The sequence below is a fragment of the Heterocephalus glaber genome, unplaced genomic scaffold (genome assembly GCF_053883595.1).
Source record: "Heterocephalus glaber isolate CG9 unplaced genomic scaffold, H.glaber_assembly_v1.0 deba00001673, whole genome shotgun sequence".
NCBI classification, from domain to species: Eukaryota; Metazoa; Chordata; class Mammalia; order Rodentia; family Bathyergidae; genus Heterocephalus; species Heterocephalus glaber.
This window is the reverse complement of record NW_028258410.1, coordinates 25,149,460-25,170,917: the sequence shown is the minus strand read 5'-3', so window position 1 is coordinate 25,170,917 and position 21,458 is coordinate 25,149,460. Positions and strand designations below refer to the sequence as shown.

Genomic DNA, 21,458 nt, shown 5'->3' with positions numbered 1-21,458 from the left:
GAAGATTGAAACTTGACCCTATCTCCTACCCTGTATAAAAATCAATTTACAATGGATTAAAAACCTAAATTTAGGGCCTGAAAGTACTAGAAGAAAACATAAGAGAATCACTTTAAGATATTGGCATAGGCAATGATTTTGTGAATATGATCCCCCAAAACAAGGAAACAATAGTAAAAAGAGACAACTGCGATTATGTCAAATCAAGAATCTTCTGCAGAGCTAAAGAAACAATCAACAGAGTAAATAGACAACTGGAAAAATATCTGCTAACTATTTACCTAACAGAAGATTATCTAGACTATGCAATGAGCTAAAGAATCCCTTAACAGTAGAGAAAACAAGTAATCAAATTTAAAAATGGGCAAATGATTTGAATGGACTTATCTTAAAAAAATTCTAATGTCCACCAAACATATTTAAAAAAATCAGTATCATTACCAATCAGGAAAATGCAAATCAAAAGTACAATGAGACATCATCTTTCTCCAGTTAGAATAGCTATTGCTCCAAAACCTAAAAACAAAAGCTAGGGAAGAGGTAGAGAAGAAGAAATTCTTATATATTGTTGGTAGGAATGTAAATTAGTATAGCCATTATGGAGAACAGTATGGAGATTTCTTTAAAAATTAAAAAAGTAGATCTACATATAATCCAGATATTCTACTTCTGGGTATATATCCAAAGGAAATGAAATCAGCATGCCAAAGAGATACCAGCACACTCATTTTATTCTGGCAATATTCACAATAGCTAAGACATGGAATCTGGCAGTTGCCCATCAACAAATTAAGGGATAAAGAAAATGTAGTGTATGTGCAAAATGTATTATCCAGCCATAAGGAATAATGAAATCCTGTCATTTACAGAAAAATGTATGCAACTGGAGGACATTAAGTGACATAAGCCAGACACAGAAAAATACCACATGTTCTCTTTCATATGTGGAAGCTAAAACAAAAGTAGATCTGAATGTAAAATAGTGATTATTAGAAACTAGCAAGGGTGCCAGGGGAAAGACAAAGGGTGGTTGAATAATGGGTACCAAAACATAAAGGTAGTAAGTTTCTGTGTTTTACTATACAGTGTAGTGGCTATAGTTCAAAAGAACCTATTACAGTGGACCCTCAGTTACGACCGGCCCAAATACAAACAACATGGGTTAATTAGGTTAATGGAAGATTCATCTGCCTCTTGTTATCTATAGTGTGTACCTAGGTAAACATCTAGATCTCAGCTATATTAACTGACAACTAACTTGAGTTACAACCAGTCCTCTGGAACCAATCAAGTTCAGAAGTCAAGAGTCCACTATATGTATTTTAAGAAGAGAGGGGCTCAAAAGCTCAAAACATAAAGAAATGATAAGGAGAGGGAAAATTCTAATTAGTCTGATTTGATTAGTGCACACTGTATGCATGCATTGGAATTCCACACTGAACTCCATTAATATGTATAATTAATATATGTTAATGAAAAAGTAAAATTAAAAAGAATTTATGATAAGCATTTTAATACATTTAATTGGAAATCTAAGTTTAAAATAAGTTAGGACATAGCTGAAAGCAGAATACATAAATGTTATATTTTCTGACAATGTAGAAATAGTTTAACTAAAATATGAAAGACAGAAGAAGCAGGAAAAGAAGAGAGTAAAATAAGGTAATTTATAGTTATAAGACAACAGAGAGAAGTTAATGGATACCCTTAAACTGGCCAACCAGATAGCAAAAGAATAAAGGAGAAAAGATAAAATTAAAGATACTTAAAACTGTAAGAACAAAAGTAACTACTAGAAGAATAATATGAACCTTCTATATATCAAATGACATTTTAAAACAACAGTAAAGAAAGCACATGACAAATGTTAGAAATTAATATAATAAATGAAGATATAAAAATACACGATAGAGTTGAGACCAAATATGTCAATCATATCAATGAGTCTGAATAGGTTTAACTCATATAATTAAATGAAAAAGATTTCAGTTAGCTCACAAAGCAAAACTATACTTCTGAATATAAAGGTCACATTAAAAACATTAAACACACTTAAAATATTATTCAGAAAGGCAAAAAAAAAAGAATGGGAAAAGCTGTAAGTGACAAAGAATCAGAAACAAGCAGTATCGATCCTGATGTAAGCCATGAATTTATCTAAAACAGCATTAAACATGGCAAAGAACACTTTTTGATGCTGTCTGTCTCAAAAATGAGTAGAGTAGGTATGAATATCTCTGCATCAATAAACACAATAATTTGCATAGAAAGTCAATAATGTCCCTATTTACAACCAATAATGGGATGAGGATAAAATAGTAACAATCTCATTTACAATAACAACAAAGATTAAATATTTGGCAATAAACCTAACAGGATTATACAAAATTGTATCAAGAAAAATGTTACAGCACTCTTGAAAGACAAAAATAAAATTGAACAAGTAGGACAACATGCCTGTTTCTTGGGTAAGGCAGTTCGACATCGTAAGTATGCCACTTCACCCTAATTAAAGTACAAATTCAGTGAAATCCCAGTAAAATTACTAATAGACTTTTTATGAAACTAGGCTAGTGGACACTAAAATTTATATTTAAAATGAATAGAAATCATTGAAGAAGAAAATCTGAGTGGGGGTGCTCTCCCTGGCAGAGACGATAGCACAGAGCCTGTGATCATGGCACTGTGGTCCTGGTTGCATAAGTAGGCACATAGGCTGAAGTAATAAAACACAAACCCCAGGAAAAGACAAGAGCATATGAACATTTACAATATAAGAAAAGGGCAGAGAGGGGAAGTAAAACTGATTAATATGTGATATGTGATATGTGATTAATATGTGATATTCTTCAAGATGAGTGTATTGTTACATATTGTAAACAAATGCTAGTATAAAATTAAGTGTTAAAAATTTAAAAAACAAAAAACTCTGAAAATTGTGCAAAAGACATAAACAGGTAATTTAAAATTACATAAAATATCTCAATATAGAAGATGACAATTTAACTTATAATAAGAGAAAGCAAATTAGAACCATATGGAGATAAAATTTCGTACATATAAGTTGGACAAAAACTAAAATTAGACAACACAACCTGTTGGCAAGGCTATGGAGAAACAATCTGATAGGTTTCTTGAGGAAATGCAAATGTATTCATCTTTTAAGAAAAGGGATGTAGTGACTTTTGGCCAAAGTACATTTCAGTATATCTTTTGATTCAACAAGTACTCTTCTTGGAATTTACACTGAAGGCATACTTCCAACAATATAAAAATATATATGTAGAGACTGAGACATTTGCTTCTGTGGGGAGGCCAAGATGACAGGTTCTAAGGAGTTCAAGTTGAACCAGCCACCAGAGGATGGCATCTCCTCTGTGAAGTTCAGCCCAAACACTTCCCAAACAGTTTCCAAACACTTCCTGGTAGTCTTCTCCTGGGACATGTCGGTGTGCTTCTATGATGTACCAGCCAACTCCATGCGGCTCAACTACCAGCATGTTGGCGCGTTTCTGGATTGCGCATTCTATGATCCAACACATTCAAGGAGTGGAGGATTAGGTCATCAGTAGAAAATGCATGATATGAACACTGATCAAGAAAATCTTGTTGGAACCCATGATGCCCCTATCAGATGTTTTGAATACTGTCCAGAAGTGAATGTGATGGTTACTGGAAGATGGGATCAGATGGTTAAATTGGGATCCCAGAACTCCTTGTAATGCTGAGATCTTCTCTCAGCCTGAAAAGGTATACACACTCTCAGTGTCTGGAGACTGTTTGATCATGGGTACAGCAGGCTGCAGAGTGTTAGTGTGGGACTTACACAACATGGGGTATGTGCAGCAGTGCAGGGAGTCCAGCCTGAAATACTAGACTCGTTGCATAGGAGCATTTCCAAACAAGCAGGGATATGTATTGAGCTCTATTAAAGGCCAAGTGGCAGTTGAATACTTGGACCCAAGCCCTGAGGTGCAGAAGTACGCCTTCAAATGTCACAGACTAAAATAAAATAACATTGAGCAGATTTACCCAGTCAATGCCATTTCCTTTCATAATATGCACAATACATTTGCCACAGGTAGTTCTGATGGATTTGTAAATATTTGGGATCCATTTAACAAAAACCTACTGTGCCAGTTTCATCAGTACCCCATCAGCATTGCATCACTTGGCTTCAGCAATGATAGGACTATGCTTGTGATTGCATCATCATATATGTATGAAATGGATGACACCAAACATCCTGAAGATGGTGTTTTCATTTGCCAAGTGACAGATGCAGACACAAAACCCAAGTCCACCTAATCATCTCATGAAAGTGGTTTCTCTATGGAAAGCTTTGTTTGCTTCCTACAAGTACATGCTTATCCCTTAAGGGATGTGTTATAGTTATTATGAAGATGTTCTTTAGTATGAGAACTTTTTGTTTTCTTTCTTATGAGAAACTCATCTTTGTATTCTTTAATACCTTCGTTAGGGTGAGAAGTCTTTGTGCCCTTGTACAGTAGTCCGAAGAATTTCCCCTACATTCCCCCAAGCAAGCCCAGTTGTTGTTTATGAGCAATGGGCTCTTTTTGTAGTATAATCTAAACCTGTTATTTTCCTGCTACCTAATAAACCAGAAATTCAGAACCTTTAAAAAATAAATATGTACAACTTTCTTTATTAAAGCAATGTTTGCAATTGAAAAATCTTGAAACCTGTATGTCAACATATGAGAGTAATTGAATAAACTCAGCTGTAACCACACAACGAACTATCATGCAGCTGTAAAAAATAATAAGGAAGACTTCTACTAACTGATATAAAATGTCCCAAATATCTATGCTTTTCTATAAGTAGGAGAAATAAAATATACTTCAGCCTCATAATTTTTATAAAAATTACTCCTGAAATTAATGATATCAATTTTCCACAGGGGATTGTGAGAATGAAGTAAAAGGATTGGTATATAAATTTCTACATGCATTTTTTGCTACAGATGAACTTTTGAAACCATGTTTTACTTACCATATTCAAGAAATCAGAAAGGATGGGGAAAATGAGTCTAAAATTAGAAACAAAAAGAAATAAATCTAACCCCATTTTTAATAAACACATAACAAAATCTTAGGATAATAAAAAGAAATAAACTAGATTTGCTTTTACAAACTATATTTTGTACATATTCAGGCTAAAGACAGAATTGCAAGCATATATAGAACTTCCTTTTACAAACCAACATAGTTTGATAATTCTGAAAATAGTTTCTGGATTTTCAAGGTTGAACAAGAAAGTGAATGTTTTGAGAATAGTGAAAGTCAAGCTTTTCATTGGCAGAGAAGAGAATTACAAATGTTGATGAGGAAGTCTAGGATGAACCCTGATGGTGATTGGAGTTGGATGTGTCATTGTGAATTCTTGGTTTTTAATACAGAGCTGGAACACAGTTGTTTGTTTGCCTTGTGTTTATGTCCACTGTGGGAGCTTAGAAGTAATCATACCTGATAGCTCCCAAATTTTGGTTTATGACGACCACTCTCTACTAGATATGAAGAGGGAAACCACAAAATATTTTGCTAGAAAGTTTTCAAGAACCAATGGAGACATTTCAGAAGGACAAAGGGACTGTCTCTGAGTAGGTCCCACTAGCTAAGTCTAGAACAATTTGAACATAAAAATAAATAATGATGACAAGGAGTTATAATCTACTGAATAAAATAAAGATCCATGATTATACAAATATAAATAAATATCTTAAAATGGGAGAGAAAGGGGAACTTATTCTCATGATAAGTGTCAACAAATAAATATAGAAAGAGTGGTGGGAAGAGAAAAATCATACTTTGGCAAACATCTTAATAGTTGATTTAGATAAGAATCATCAGTAACTGCTAAAACTAATAGATGAAAGTTTGATAAAGACCAAGATGCGTACATATATATCCACACAAAACATTACACATTACAAAGAGATAATAGCTTTATAGTGGAAAACAACTTGGTAAACAACACTTTAAGAAATCAAAATTATCCCCAGCGCCCAGGAGGAGGCTCCCGGGCTGCCATTCCACTGCTCCAAGTGCAATGGAGGTGAAGTAGGTGCCAGTAGCATCCCCCACCCCCCGTTGAAATGAGAAGACATGTAAACAAGCCTCAAAACCAGACTTCCAGATCACCTACAGCAACCCTAAAGGAAACAAGATGGAACAATCTGATACTCAACCACCTAGACTCCCTGAACTGGCAACAAAAGCAGATCTGGAAAAAATGAAATCAGAAATAATTTCTCAGATAACAGCAGAGATTGTGCCCATAGTGCAAGACTTGATTAATAAATTTAGGAGGAGCTGAGGAACATGATGGAATCCCAACATAGGAAACAAATGGAATCCATAAAACAGATGCAAACAGATTTTGAGGAGATTAAAAACTCCACTGAAAGTCTACACAGCAGAATGAGCCAATGTGAGGACAGAATTTCAGATATAGAAGGTAAGATTGCAATTAGTGACAAGGAAAAGAAAAATTTCTTTAAAATTGTAAGGAACCATGAGAAATCAGTCCAGCAGCTGCTAGATGATGGAAAGAAGAATAAGATAAGACTGATTGGAGTCAATGAAGAAATAGGAGAGGGCAGATGACATAAAAAAACTTTTAACAGAAGTGATGGCAGAAAACTTCCCAAGTAGTGGAAAAGAGCTTGACATACAGATAAGTGAGGCATATAGGACTCCAACTAGCCTTGATCAAAAAAAAAATCTACACAGAGGCATACAATTGTTAAGATTCCAGAAACCCAAGAGAAGAACAAAATTCTACAAGCAGTTAGAGAAAAGAAACAAATCACATACAAAGGGAAGCCCATCAGAATCACAGCAGACTTCTCAATGCAAACCCTCAAGGCAAGAAGAGCTTGGAGCTTCCTAAGGACAAACAGCCTCCAACCCAGATTGATGTACCCTACAAAATTATCTTTCAAAACTGATGGAGAAATAAGATACTTTCATGATAAAGAGCGCCTTAGGAACTTCATGAATACTAAACCAGCACTATAAAAAATTTTAGACAATATCCTAGGAAAAGACAATGAGGATCACAACCCCAGGAAGCCCAGCAAAATGAATCCATCGGGAGCGACAAGAAATTAAAAGCAAAGGGGGAGAATCCAACAAAAAGAAAACGTCATGGCAATGATAAGTCAATATGTATCAGTTATAGCCATCAATGTTAATGGTCTCAATTCACCATTCAAAAGAAATAGACTGGCAGAATGGGTCAAGAAGCAAGATCCAACAATATGCTTTATACAAGAAACACACTTAATTCAAAAAGAAACTCATAGGGCTGGGGATTTAGCTCAGTGGTTTCGCTGCCTGCTGCACAAGCACAAGGACCTGAGTTCGATCCCTAGTACCAAAAAAAGAAACTCATAGACTGAAAGTTAAAGGGTGGAAAACAATACTCCATGTAACAGCAACCAAAAAAAAAAAGCAGGAGTAGCCATCCTGTTTGCAGATCAAGTGGATTTCAACCCAAAATCTGAAACACTTCTGGTCCCAAGAATTTCAGATAAGGGATAGTCAACTTGTATGTACAAATCTATTGTGAACATGTGTTTTCATTCCTCTTAAGTAAAAACTTAAGAACAGAACTGTTTGGTTCTTAACAGTAATACAAGTAATTTCTCTATTGTTTTCCAAAATGGTTTTATTGTTTTATATTCACAATAGCAGCATTTGAAAGTTCTGTTTCACACCTAAGCTGACATCTGTTGTTTCAAAACTTTTAACTTCATTTCCCTAATGAGTGTATAATATGATCTTATTGTTCTGATTAGTATTTTTCTGATTCTAGTGTTGCACACCTTTCCTTGTGCTGTACTGGCTATCTATCATCTTCTTATGTCTACTTTTTAATTGGGTTGTCTATTAATGAGCTGTAAGAGTTCTTTATATATTCTGGCCATAGGTTATATGTATTATAAATATAGTAGTTTAAGGGCTACTTTTCATTTTCTTAAATATGTCATTTAAAGTTCTAAATATTGATGGAATCTTATTTATCAATTTTTTCTTTTATACATCATGTTTTTTGTATCCTAGGAAATTCTTGCCTACCTTAACTTCATAAACATTTTCCCTTATAATTTCTTCTTGAAGTTTTATAGTTTTAGTCTTTCATATTTAGGTTCATAGATCCTTCCAAGTTATTTTTATGTATGGAAATAAAGCATTGAGGTTAATTTTTTACATACAGATAAAAGATGTTCTAGTACCATTTGCTGAAAACACTATCTTTTCCTCTGCTTTTGAGTTGAGTTTATGTTCTATAAAATGTTAATGTTAAATAATCTTTCAAAACTCAGTGGACCATATATGTATGGCTCTATTTCCAGATTTTCTGTTTTATTCCAATGATCTATATGTCTTTCCTTATGGGAACACTGCCTTGATTACTGTAGCTTTAGAGGAAGACTTCAAATTAGGTATTAAGGGTCAGGGATTTCGCTCAGTGGTTCCACCGCCTGCCTTGCAAGCTCAAGGTCCTGAGTTCAATCCCCAGTATAAAAAAAAAATTAGGGAATAAATGTCTTCCAACACTGTTTTTTTTTCTTTTTACTTTTCTAGGTCCTTTGTACTCCTATGTAACTTTTAAATTTCAATATCCAATTCCTCATTTATAGCAAGTATACATAAACCTGAATTTTTATATATACTTTTTGTTTTCTAATCCTGCTAAATTCAAATACAAGTTCTAGGGGCTCCTAGAGATTTCTTAGTATTTTCTCTGTAGATGATCATTTCATCTACATATAAAGATTTTGCTGATACCTTGCCAATCCTATGCTAATTGTTTCTTTTTATTGCCAGACTATTTTGTTTTGGGCCTATGTTTCAAAGTTTAATGGACAGACAAAGAGTATGCATATCTGCCCTAGTTCCCCACCTTGGGGAGAAAGCATTGCATCTTTTCCATTCATATAAGGCGATTTTGTTGAAGTGTGGGGTATCCGTTGAGAAGGTTCTGTTCTACTTCTAGTCTCCTGATAGCTTTTACCATGAACAGCTGTAGAATTTAATCCAATACTTTTTCTCCAACTACTGACAGGATCATATGACTTTCTCCTTTCCTCTGTTAAATGATGACTTATGGGGGTGGATCTTCCAATGCCGAGCCAACACTGCCATCCCTATAACAAAACCACTTTCTACATCCTGCCAGATCTGACTTCTAATAGTTTGTTTTGTTAAACAAATTTTTATCTATGTTCATACTTTTTTCTTCTATTATCTTTATCCAGTTTTAGTATTAACACAATGTTGATTTCCTAAAATGAGGGGAGAAGTGTTCCTTCTTTTTTCTGCTTTAAATGTTTGATATAATTCATCAGTTAAAATGTATATAAGCCTGTTGTTGTCATATGGGTAGGTTTTCAAGCTAGGAATATACTTTCTTTAATAGGTGCTATTCAAATTTTATATTTCCTCCAGAGTGAGTTTCATTAGTCTTCCAAGATACTTCTTAGAATTTGTCAAATTTATTTAAAAAAGGATTTTTGTAATATGCTTTCTATATCCTTTTAAATTCTATAAAATCTGTGGTAATGTCCTCTAAATTTTGATATTGTAATTTAAAAATGTATAATTGATATTGTGTAATAGGAAGAAAAGGTCTAAAAAAGTAAGGGAAGTGGGAGGAGTACGGGAAAGGAAAGAAGGGAAAAGAAAAATATGAGAAAAGGAAAAAAGATGGAAATAAGGTCTTTGCAAATAGAGAAGGGTGGAGGGGGTGAAGGGAGGGCAGGGGAAGGGGAAAAAAATAAGAACCAAGATACATCATGTAAAGGTACAAGATCCCAATGATGAATGTAACTCTATTTTATATCTAAAATGTATCAATAAACTTAATGGAAAAAAAATGAAAAAAAAGAAATCAAAATTAAATCATCAGGAGTGGGCCAAATTGTTATCATGTGCTTGTGCCTCCTCCTATGACACAGTGAGAGGAACTCAACATCACTTCTGTGATGTTTATGACACATCCATGACCTGAATCTCATTGCAAGAACATCTCAGACAAACCTGACTTGAAGGATATTCTACAAAATAACTGGACTGTAAGTTTTAAGATTCAAGGCCATGAAGGCCAAGGGAATAATAGAGATAAGGAAATCTGTGGGAAATGACAACCAAATACAACCTGTGATCCTGGACCAGAAATTGTTTTAAAAATTATTTTTACTATAAAGGGCATAATTGAGACAATTAACAAAGCCGAGACTAACAGTATTATATAACATTAATTTCCTGATAATCATTATGATATTGAAAAGTCACATTAAATATTTAAGAGAAAAGGAATGAAAGCTCAATTGGCACATAGACAAATAAAGGGGGAAAGAGGATAGAGGAGGAGACAGAGTGAGTCTGTAAAATGGGAGAAGGGAGACAAAGGGAGAGGGAGGAAGGGGACAGAATCCTGGAGCAGTTGGGGCAAACCATTAGGAATTAGGGAACCTGGGCAGAGGATTTAAGACTGTTCTTTACACTTTCAGTAGGTCCTCATAATAAGGAGTTAAAGAGATTTGGTGGAACCAAGGAAATTAGCAAGGATAAAATGGGACTGACCACAGGTTGATCACTGCTAAACCTGAATGACGAGCATATTGAGATCATTCTATTAGCTTCTTTTTACTTTGAACGTTTTTAAAATGCTGAATAATAATGTGTTTTTAAAAGCAAAACAATACCTATTTTTCTATATCCTGAATCTTTCCTGTCTGCGTAGTCTCTACTGTTACCACTCTGGTCCAAAACACCACCGTCTCTTGCCTGGATGACTGCTTCAGCTTTCTAACCAGTCCACCTGCAGTCTTTCTGGACCTGGATAAGGAACTGCCTCTCTTTCTTTGCCAGAGTACTCTTTTAATTACCGAACCCAGTTCCTACTAGTCTCTGTTTACTCCAAGGGAACTGAAAAGAAAAATCATTAGCCCTCCCCTTGACCCTCACTGCTCTGTACAAACAACGTTCCTCTCTCCTCTGACTCTTTCTTTCTATGCCTCCCTTCGAGGCACATTGATCTGATTTGTGATCCCCCAACATGCTAAACTTAGGTTTTCCCCCAGGTGTTTTCTGTTTGCTATACCCCTGCCTCAAATGACCGAAGACCTTCACTTCTCAAGATTTGAGTTCTATGTCACTTCCTCCAAAACGCCTTTCTTGACATCTTCCACTCAGAGTCACACTCTTCATTTGCCCTTCATCATACCATTCTGAAAATCTAGTGCATCATGATATGAAATTATTTGTGTACCTGCCTATTGTCAGTTTCTGTACTCACCATCAGAATATAAAAACATGGAAGCAGAAGAATCTCTCGTGTCTCTCATTGATAGTTCAGTACTGGACACACACTAAACATGCCAAATGAATGAAATTATAATGAATGAAATTAGACCTTCAAAATTTTAGTTTTGTTTCTCATTGGTTGAATGACCTTGTGTAAATTTCCTGAGTAAATTCCTTAATTTTTCTGAGTCAGAGTGATCTCTTCTCTAGATGAGAATAATACTTTTGAATCACTCACCAGTGTGTCCAAAATTTTGTGTGCACAAATGAATGAAGCAGAGAAGTATTCATGCGTGACTGTATGATCATAGCAAATCAACATTGGAATTATTGCCAAGACAATTTTCTAATTTTCCCTGTTTTCATCAGAAAAACTTTCAAGCTCTTTAGCATGGCCCACAAGATCCTCTACAATTTCCTCCCTCTCTTGTTCTCTTTGTCTTCAAATTCTCCAACCCCACTAAATCTTCCCAGTTTTATCATAAGGTCCTCAGTTTTTCTTTGCAAGACCTCTCCTCTACCTCCTCATCTGCCTGGGAAATATCCACTTAACTTTCAAAATTCAACTCAAATGTCACTTTTTCTAAGCCTTTTCCTGGATACTTCTACTTCCAAGCTCATAGCTACATAGCCAGTACTCAGCTACTGTAATGCTGGATACTGTTTATTACACACATTCATTTTCGTGACTGTCTTTTCCACTGGACTGTGAGTTCCCTGATGGCAGGGGTTATATCTTTTCTACCTGTGTATCCCCTAGTGACTCAGAGTAAGCCCTTACTAAAAGACTGTGGGATCATCATCGTCAAGAACAACGTATCCTAAGAGAGGAGAAAGTGACTAACGGTCAGTGTTGGCAGAGTAAACAAAGGCAGATGGGATGTGGAAGAACCAGGTTTAAGTCATGGTTCTCATCTTGAGCAAATCACTTCCCCACGTTGGGCTTTAGTTTCTTTTTCTTAAAAAAAAAAAAAAAAGGAACTTGGTAATCGATAAGCTGTCTTCTAATTCTACATTTCATGCCTCTCATTCCTCAGTAACAGAAACTCGAGGCCAAGGATTAGCTGTGAAGATTATCCCCTAACTGGGATGCCAGAAATGTGGTTATTCTGGGTACCATGAAGAGGGCGTTAGACTTTCCATCGGGAGCCAGCGATTGCCACCTGTGAACCAGTTTGAGCCAGTGCTGTCCCTTATGTCCCTGCACAGCCCCTACCTGACCTTAATGATCCCTGCTCTCTGTAAGCCATTCATGGAGCTGTACTTACTAAATGGTGTTTGTAAAGTCTTTGAAATTCTCAGGTGACAGATGTAATCAAAGGCCAATTTATTATGATAATTGTTATTAGTACCGCTTCTCATTATTTGTTAATGTTAACGGCAGGGCCAGCAGGTGTTGTAAGATTGAGCAGGGTATTCGAGCTGGCCACGTCTGGTGGGAGAATGAGAAAAGTGTGGGTATGTGGGGGATTTGAGATGTTTTAGGGGTTCCTATTGGTTCTAGTCCAGCAATATTTATCTACATAGCCAGTGTGTGGAGCTAAGTTAGCATGAAGCATGGAAATGTACAGGAATACCTAGGTGCATTTTTGCATGCACAGGTTCAAACCTAGCTCAGTGTTTTGCTTCTGGAATGTGTTTCAGTAAATCATGGCCTCTCACAAAGCAGCTTCTTTGTATGTTAAATGAGGATACAGTAAGTACCAGTATGGAAATAAAAGTTAGGAGACTGTTAAGGCTATCCAAGGAAGACATGGTAGTATCCAAGACTAGTATAGTCACACTGGGGATGAGGAAGTGGGTGGACTGGAAAGAACATTAGTGTATGGAACAAGTATGACTTGCTAATAATTGCATATGGAAGGTGAGGGGTTATGACTTTATGAAAATAGGAAAGATGTCAGGATAATTTGAAGGAACAAACAATTCAGTTTTTAAAAATCCACTGCCTATTATTTCCACCAGTTTTTTATAGGTGTGCTTCATGTTAATAAATTGAGCTTATAAGTTTGTAAAGATGAAGGTCACATTGTAAAAGGTGGAACTTGACCAAGGTTTGACTTCCCTGAAGGGCCTACAGAAGAATGAGCCCATTTCTCCACTTGCCTTTAAGTACTACAACATTCCCAACTTTCCTTTAAAACTGCACTCCCTTGTTTTCTTTTTGTGCCAACCAGCATCTCTGCACACGCTGGCCTTCCCTGATTTTCTTCTTCCCTGAATTCCTCTTCCCACATCGTGTTCACAATCTACTCAAATTTAATTAATAGGTTTTAATAGTCTATGTCCCCCACAGATTTTGCTTACATTTTTCATTAGTACACCTCCATCCTTTGCCCATGTAGAACACCTGTGATCTTCTAATAATGATGACCTGCATTGAGTGTTTGGTATACACCAAGCACCTCAACTATTTTTCATGTATCTTATCATTCAATATTTACAAATATTCTTATAAAGCTGATACTAATACTACCAAATTTTCCAAACAAGAAAGAGACTCAGAGAGCTTAAGTTCTTTATCTAAGGTCACATAGTTGATTGGTGGCAATCTATGCAGTGGGGAAGGGCCCATGCTGACCATATTCATCAAAAATCCTGAGATGAAACAAACTTGGAAATTGATTCATCTTATTTAATAACATTAATTAGTAGAATTAATGCCATTTTACAGCACAAGAAACAGAATCCTTTAGTGCAAATGGCTCCATTAATTCTAATATTTTAACCTCAGACTTCACAGAAATAATGTAGAGGACTAATTGAAGTTTGGAATGAAAATGTTCCTGTGACACTGACCAGCATCTCCTCAATGCTCCCCATTTAGTATCCCCCCATTTAGTGTCTCTCATGAAAAATAGGTATGCTTCCTTCCAGCAAGAGAAACTTTGCCAACCTCTCACAAGTCCCTTTTTGCTTTGACTTCTGGCAAGATCAGGAGGTACAGATAATATGCCATTCCTATATTAGGCCCCTGGTTCAATGATTACCCTTCATCCAATAAAAGACTCTTGACCTAATTTTAAAGTTTTAACTGTATATGAATACACACATGTTCATATGTATACATATATACACATGCATACATATACCCACATATGTATTTGTATATATGCACGATGAATAATATATAAATACACACCATGCATATACCTATGCTGACCACGTATACTTTAATGTTATCAATATTTCCTTTATTTGAAAGGTTCTTCGGAGTCTGTAAAGAACTATCATTCTTACTACCTACTTCTTACAAGAGTCCCAGGGAGTTCCGGAGAGCACCTCTCATCCCCACTTGACAGGCGAGAAGGCTTGGGAGACAGACCTCATGTCAGACAGCTCACAAACGGCAGAGCCAGTTCTTAAACCAAGGAATCTATTTTCCAAATTCAGAAGTTTTCCCCTCATTTTCTCCAATTGGGGGCAATGAAACCAGGAGATTCTGACCTTGAAGTGACCTGATGGAGGTAAAGACTTGTCATATGGCAGTTTGGGCTACTATTTCCATGAGCCTTTTAGGGACTGAGATCCGAGCATTGAAGCCTCAGGGCCCAGGCTGACAAGATCATCAGCTGTCAACATTTGGGTAACCTTCATCTCCTTTTCCAAATGAATTTAAAGTCTATTTGCACGAGAAGGAAAAATGTTCTCGCTCCCACAGGTCTCATACCACAATAAAATCTGTAAGAACTGTGAGCGAATGAAAAAATAAATTAACAACCTGGGAGAACTCATCTTGGTATTTGTACAAGGTGACACTCAGGGAATTTTTCGTTTACTTGAGGAGGGAAGTTGGAGCCCCAGCAGAGCTTCCACAGAAGTTCAGAGTTTTTGAGAGCATACGATAAACTCAAATGATGGGAGGGAGCCCTGGAAGGAGAGATGCCTGAGCACGAGGGTGAGTTTCAGGAAATGAAATCACTGAGGACCAGAAGGGGGCTGGAGGCAGGCCGATGGGGTATGGAATCCAGGGCCTGTTGGCAGACAAGAGCCATGAACGGGACCAAGGCTTTCCCGAGCCGCTACTGGAAGGTTATGATGATAATCCTTGGTGCCAAATGTCCAGTTCCACATTCTCTCTATCTCTACACAGCTGCTGCAGCTCCTAAGACGCAGAAATACGTGCCTGATATAAGACTACAGTGACAGGTCAGCAAAAAAGTTTATTGGGAGTCTTTTGATCATAGATTTCTGTTACTTGGCTCTGTCACTGATGGGTGGGACAGACCTAAGGTTTGCTGAGGTCTCTCAACTACACTGTGTGGCAGCATTGGAGAGGTCACTGCCTTTCATGCTGGAGAAGTGGCACAGTGAGCACCAGGCATTCTCCTATGAGACCTCTACGGAGGGCAAGAGAAAAAGTTGCAACTAAGATCTTTCCTTCAGTGCAAAGTAAATGACTGCCGGATTCCAAGGGACTCCCGCAATCCCTCCACCTATTGAAGCAGTCTTTGCGAGATTAAGAAGGAAGCAGTGTAGGTGGGATCGTCTTGCTCAGTAGCTGAGACACAGTAGGTGGTCAGTAATAGAAAGTCCTCAGGATTCGTGCTCAAAACTTCACCAGTGCCTCAGGAGTGGGTGTGGGTCTGATGAGAATTTGAAGGCAAAGTTTGTCATCATAGGGAAGTGTGTAGGTCTTAGTGATGTTTTCAAATATTCCAGTTCGTCTAGGGAGGCAGAAGCCATTGCTTTGTTCTTTTGAAGTTAAGCGTGGCCATTTGACCAGCCTTGGCCAAAGGATTGTGAACGTGCTGTGTATTATTTTGTGTGGAAACCTCTAGTCAGTGCTTATTTGCCACATTCCTCTTTCTCCTACTTGGTAATTGTGTCAAGATGAACCTTCCACCAGCTCGAGTCCCTGAGTGACAGTGACAAGCAGATTCCTTCTGCTGACACATTTGGATATGTAGCAGAAGCGGATAATATTTTTTTCTGATAATCCATTGAGATTTTGTTGTCATTTGTTACTAAAGAATAACTTAATTTGTTTTAATCAATATAGGAGTTTTCTTTAAAACTCCCTGATAGAATATCCAGGATCAGAATTGCTTATGATCACCTGTGTGCTTTTAACTAACCCACTTGAAGTTTGGCCTCCCACAGCTCTTTGTTCTATGGTTCACATGAGTTTTTATGACATGTGAATAGTCACTGACAAGAGGATCAGGAAATAAGGTGGAAAGGGCAATACTCTACCCCAAAGAATATGTCAATTACATAAAAATATCAACAGGTGCAGATGCCAAGGTTCAAATCATGTGTGAGAAGTTAGACTAAGAGGAATAAAGCCTGTAAAGAGTCATGCACAAGCTGAAGTAGGAAATAGACATGGGTTCTGAAGTCCTCCAGAGTTAGGAAGGTGTGCGCTTGTACATGGAGCCTACTGGACAAACTGGGGTATGCCAAGTAAAGATGCTTCAACCCACCTCTCCCTGGGGAGAGAAATCAAAGGAAAATAGCAGAAGGGTAAAGAACAAATATTACAACTGTGGTGCTACAAAAAACTTTTGTATACATTGTCTCCAACAAGTTTTAGGACACAGATCATTAATCACACCATACACTTTGAGATGTTAAATAACCCATCCAAATTCATGTAAGTGAGAACAACCACAATTCAAAACCAAGTCTGTCTGATGATCAGTTCTTAGTTCTTTCCATCTCACTGTGCCACAGAAAACCCATCTATGTGCAAACATTCTTTTCCCAGTGCATGGGCACAGCTAACTATAGTTTCTTCCAATTCATTCAGAGCCACAGAATTTCCCCTAACCCAACCCTGCCTAGATTGTCCCAACTATTATAATGCAAACATGGCAAACCATTCAACATAGCATCCGGCTTTCAACAGCTCTCAAGAGGCAATTGAGTTCAAGAACTGAAAAAAGAGGCAAAAGAGAACAATCTTTCCTTTACTTTCCACTTCTCTTATTTAGCTCAGCATTTGACAGAGGCATCATCCAGGTTTACTGTACCCCTGGATGAGGAAAAATAATATGGCAAGGCAAGAGTTTTCTCTTTGAATGAATAGAATATGCATAGCAGACTGTCCAACAAAAGGTGGCTTCTGATGGATATTTGCATGAATTCTCCACATTTGTTTTGCATCCAACCTTTAATTACGGTCTTTTCAACTTCACAATCATGGTTAATGGTGGTGGGGATGCAAAGAACAGTAGAGTCGGCAGACCTCATTCTGGCAAGAGTGGGAAAGAAACAATGCAAAACTGCACCGACCCACTGTTTATAACTGAGACAGCTACTCTGGGTACCATTTGGAGAATCTGGAGGAAATCAAGGCTACCCAGGATCCTGGAGCTTGGGAAAGGAGGCATCTGGGAGGAAAGTCTTTTTACTACAGTGGAAGAAGGTCTTTTAGGGTTCATCTGTCTATGGTGAAATGGCTCAGGACCACTACTTTCAGTCTACAGTGAATGGAAATTCAGTACTGACACATATTTGGTGCCTTTTATTATTCAAGACCTTTTCTTATTTAATTCTTAAAATTATTATGTGACGTACAGATTACTATTTCAATTTATAAGTGAGGAAATTAATATTCACAGACAAGAAGGAATAGTTTATACCCTTATTCCTCATTCATTCATTCAGTCAGTCATCCATCAAATGATTAATGGGTATCTGTTGTGATTAAATGCCAAACACAGCATGAGGGTAGAGAAACAAACAACCCTTCCCCAAATAAGCACAAGTAAACAAGCCAGGCATGGTGAGACACACTTGTAATCCTAGATGTCTGGGAGGGGAAGGCAAGAGCATCACAAATTTGAGGCCAGCCAGGGCAAGTTGATGAGATCTCCTTTTGAGATAAAATTTACAAAAGGGTTGGTGATATAGATCAGTGGTAGAGCACTTGTGTAGCACGAGCAAAGTCTTGAGTTCAATCCTCAGAATCACACAAAAACAAAATAACTAAAAACAACAAACCAAAGAGAACCCCTCACTCTTGTAACTCTCAGTGTAGTGAGAAAGACATGTAGTGCATTAAAATGTAGCCTTTAGGGAAATGTAAATCAAAACTACACAGAGAATGGCTACCATTAACAATACAAAAATCAATACATGCTGGAGAGGATACAGGGGAAAATAACACTATACACTGTTGGTCAGGATGTAAATTGGTACAGCTACTATGGAATCAGTATGGAAGTTTCTCAAAAAGTGAAAAATAGAACTACCATGCAGCCCAGCTATGTCACTCCTCAGTATATTCCTGAACAAAATTAAAGTCAGCATGCTATAGAGATACCTACATGCCTATGCTAATTATAGCACAAATCACAATAGCTAAGCTATGCAGACATCCTTGGTGCCTCTCAACAAATGAATGAATAAAGAGAATGTAGAATACGTACACAATGGAATACTATTCAGCTATAAAGAAGAATAAAATCAGGTCATTTGCAGGATTATGAATGGAACTGGAGGTCATCTTATTAAAAAAAATCCAAAGTCAGAAAGTCAACTTTTGCATATTTTATCTCATGCACAATCCAAGAGGAGAGAGAGAGAGAGAGAGAGAGAATGAGAGAGGAAAAAAAGAAAGATGTGAGACCATTAGAGAAGAGGATTAGGGCAGGGAAGGGAGGGTAAGTGGAGGACATGGGGGTATGAAATTATCAGTGAAATTATGTATCTTTACAAAAATTCCAAAACAAAGCTCATTATTTTATATAACTAATGTACTTTAATAAAAATAATGTTATTAAATATATCTAGCATTAAAAAGGAAAAAAATGGATTAATCTGTTGTTACTGATGTGGGTTCCTACATAAAATGACTGGGGGCCGGGGATTTAGCTCAGTGGTTCTGCCACCTGCTTTGCAAGTGCAAGGTCCTGAGTTTGATCTCCGGCACCAAAAAAATAAAATAAAAACAAAAACTAAAATCCAGATTTTAGCTGGGGATTTAGCTCAGTGGTTCTGCTGCCTGCCCCGCAAGCGCAAGGACCCGAGTTCAATCCCCGGTACAAAAAAAAAAAAAAGACTGGGAAGTGCTCAAAAGATGTGACATTAAACTTGGCCCAAGAAATGAGGAGGTACTAGTTCTGCATACAATGAAGAGGGATATAGGCAAAATAAAAGCTTGCATCGAGAAGCCAAGATAAGAAAAACATTTTGGAATGTTTGATAAATGTTTCAGGACATTTTCAAGACAGAGGAGTGGTTAAAATGTAGCCAGTGTGGCCTACCAGTACCTGAATCACAGCGCTAGATTTTGCGAACCCCCATTTTCAGGAGGGCATTAAAAAGAAGAGAGTATGTCTATCAGATAACAGAGTAAGTGGCAAGAAAGAGATCTAGAGATCATAGAAATCACACCACGGGAGAAATAAAAGAAGGAACTGCATGTTAAACATCAATAAAATGACGGGTGGCCAAGAGTGGGTAGTTGGCACTGTCGCACTTTCTCTGAAAGGCTGGCACGGGAAAGAAAGATTTGATTTGTTCAAATCAGTACAAATAGCCAAGAGGGGGAGTTACGGAGACAGAATCTGGCTTTAGATAAGGAAAAAAGTTCTAATAATTTTACCTGTTCCACAAAAGAATCAACTCCCTTTCACTTGAGAGAATTGCAATAATCAAGCTGAAGCCCTGCCAAGTACACTTTATTGGAGATTTCTTTTTTATTCTAGTCTAGATTAAATGACACTTCAAAGTCCATCAAAATCCAAGGTGCTACAGAAGTATAATTCAGCTATATCCAAAACAAATCGTTACAATATGGCTTGATTCTTAAGAAAGCGGATGCTGGGAATTCAGTACCAAGGACAGTATTCCCACACAGGAATCTACTTTGTTTTTGTAAAAGCATCAATGGTCAAAGGTGAGATTATTAATCAGATAAAATTTTCAACAAAAGTGCCTGCACACAACTCAGTCTTCATAAAAATTCTTGAAAAGATCCTGAGCAGCATATATTATACATATTGTACTTATATTTCCTTTAATATGGGACTTGGAAAAACATATTCTACATTCATAGAACACTATAGAGTTTACAGAATGTCTTTGTCTCATGTACTAATACTCAGTGTGTAGTAGGTAACTTTCACACTCTGAAATCTACAAAGATGGATTATTTAACATATTATTTTACGTATTTATTTGTTTATTTTTTTATCCTTTGCCCTTATATTAAATACTGTGAAGGCAGAGAATTTTGTGTTTGGTGTATGTACTATTTTATTTGTATAACTTAGAAAAATGCCTTTTTGACATATAGGCTGTGCTTGACAGATATTCCTTTAATTAATCAATCATATCTAACTCTTTTAATAGCTTGGCTAAAATCACACAGGCACCAGGATTTTGCATAAAGACAGCCTTATTGAAAAGGCTGAATTTATGGCCACTTTGCTTAGGCGGAAAATTTAATACCTATGGAATAAAGATATGGTATCTGGATCCTAGAAGCCCTATTACCCTGTGGTAAGTAAAGCTTGCAGGTAGGAGAGGGAGGAGCGAAAGTGGTCCATAGCAAATCATCCAACCCCGCCCACAGTCACCCTGAAACAAATGGCTATCTTTGTTTTCCTTTAATTTGTTTTAGTTTTACAAAAGTTTGCCCCATCCTTTGTTTCTAATCTTTTTGAAGTATAAATTTTCTGAACTTGATCCACATCATTTTTTTCCTTTTTTATGAAGGGAGAAGGCCATCATGTTTTCTCCTCATCAAATCTAGTGCTTTTATCTTTTGTCTTAGTTTAGAGTTGCTGATTTCCACGTTTACTGATAGTTTGCTTTGTTTTCCCTGTTTTTCTTTGTGGATTGTTGTTTTTTAGCCTTTGTGAAATAGACTGTAAGGCTGACTTTATGTTAAAAATATAGTTAAAATCTCAGTATCAAAAATAAACAGTAGTTATTTATTCCCTCTTGTCTAATATGAAATAAATAGCAGATTTTTGTTTATATGTTTCAATTCTCCAACAGTTTCTCAGTTTTTGTTGACATAATAGTGACTTGTAGACCAAATCACATTTGTTGTTACACTATGCATCTTCTCTTTATGTAATTATTTTTTACATTAAACATTCTGTTTTATAACATATTTGGAGCAATTATTTAGCACTAATGCAGTGTCTAATTAGTTTCATGCTC

General features: G+C 36.7%; 1 protein-coding gene and 1 pseudogene across 18 annotated transcripts in view; one reads left to right on the top strand and one right to left on the bottom strand.

The window, feature by feature from the left end:
- Ptprt (protein tyrosine phosphatase receptor type T) overlaps nucleotides 1–21,458 on the bottom strand; it is a 1,083,111-nt gene that overhangs the window by 204,348 nt on the left and 857,305 nt on the right. The gene's annotated exons all lie outside the window — the stretch shown is intronic.
- Nucleotides 3,095–4,508, top strand: LOC101719655 (mitotic checkpoint protein BUB3 pseudogene; annotated as a pseudogene).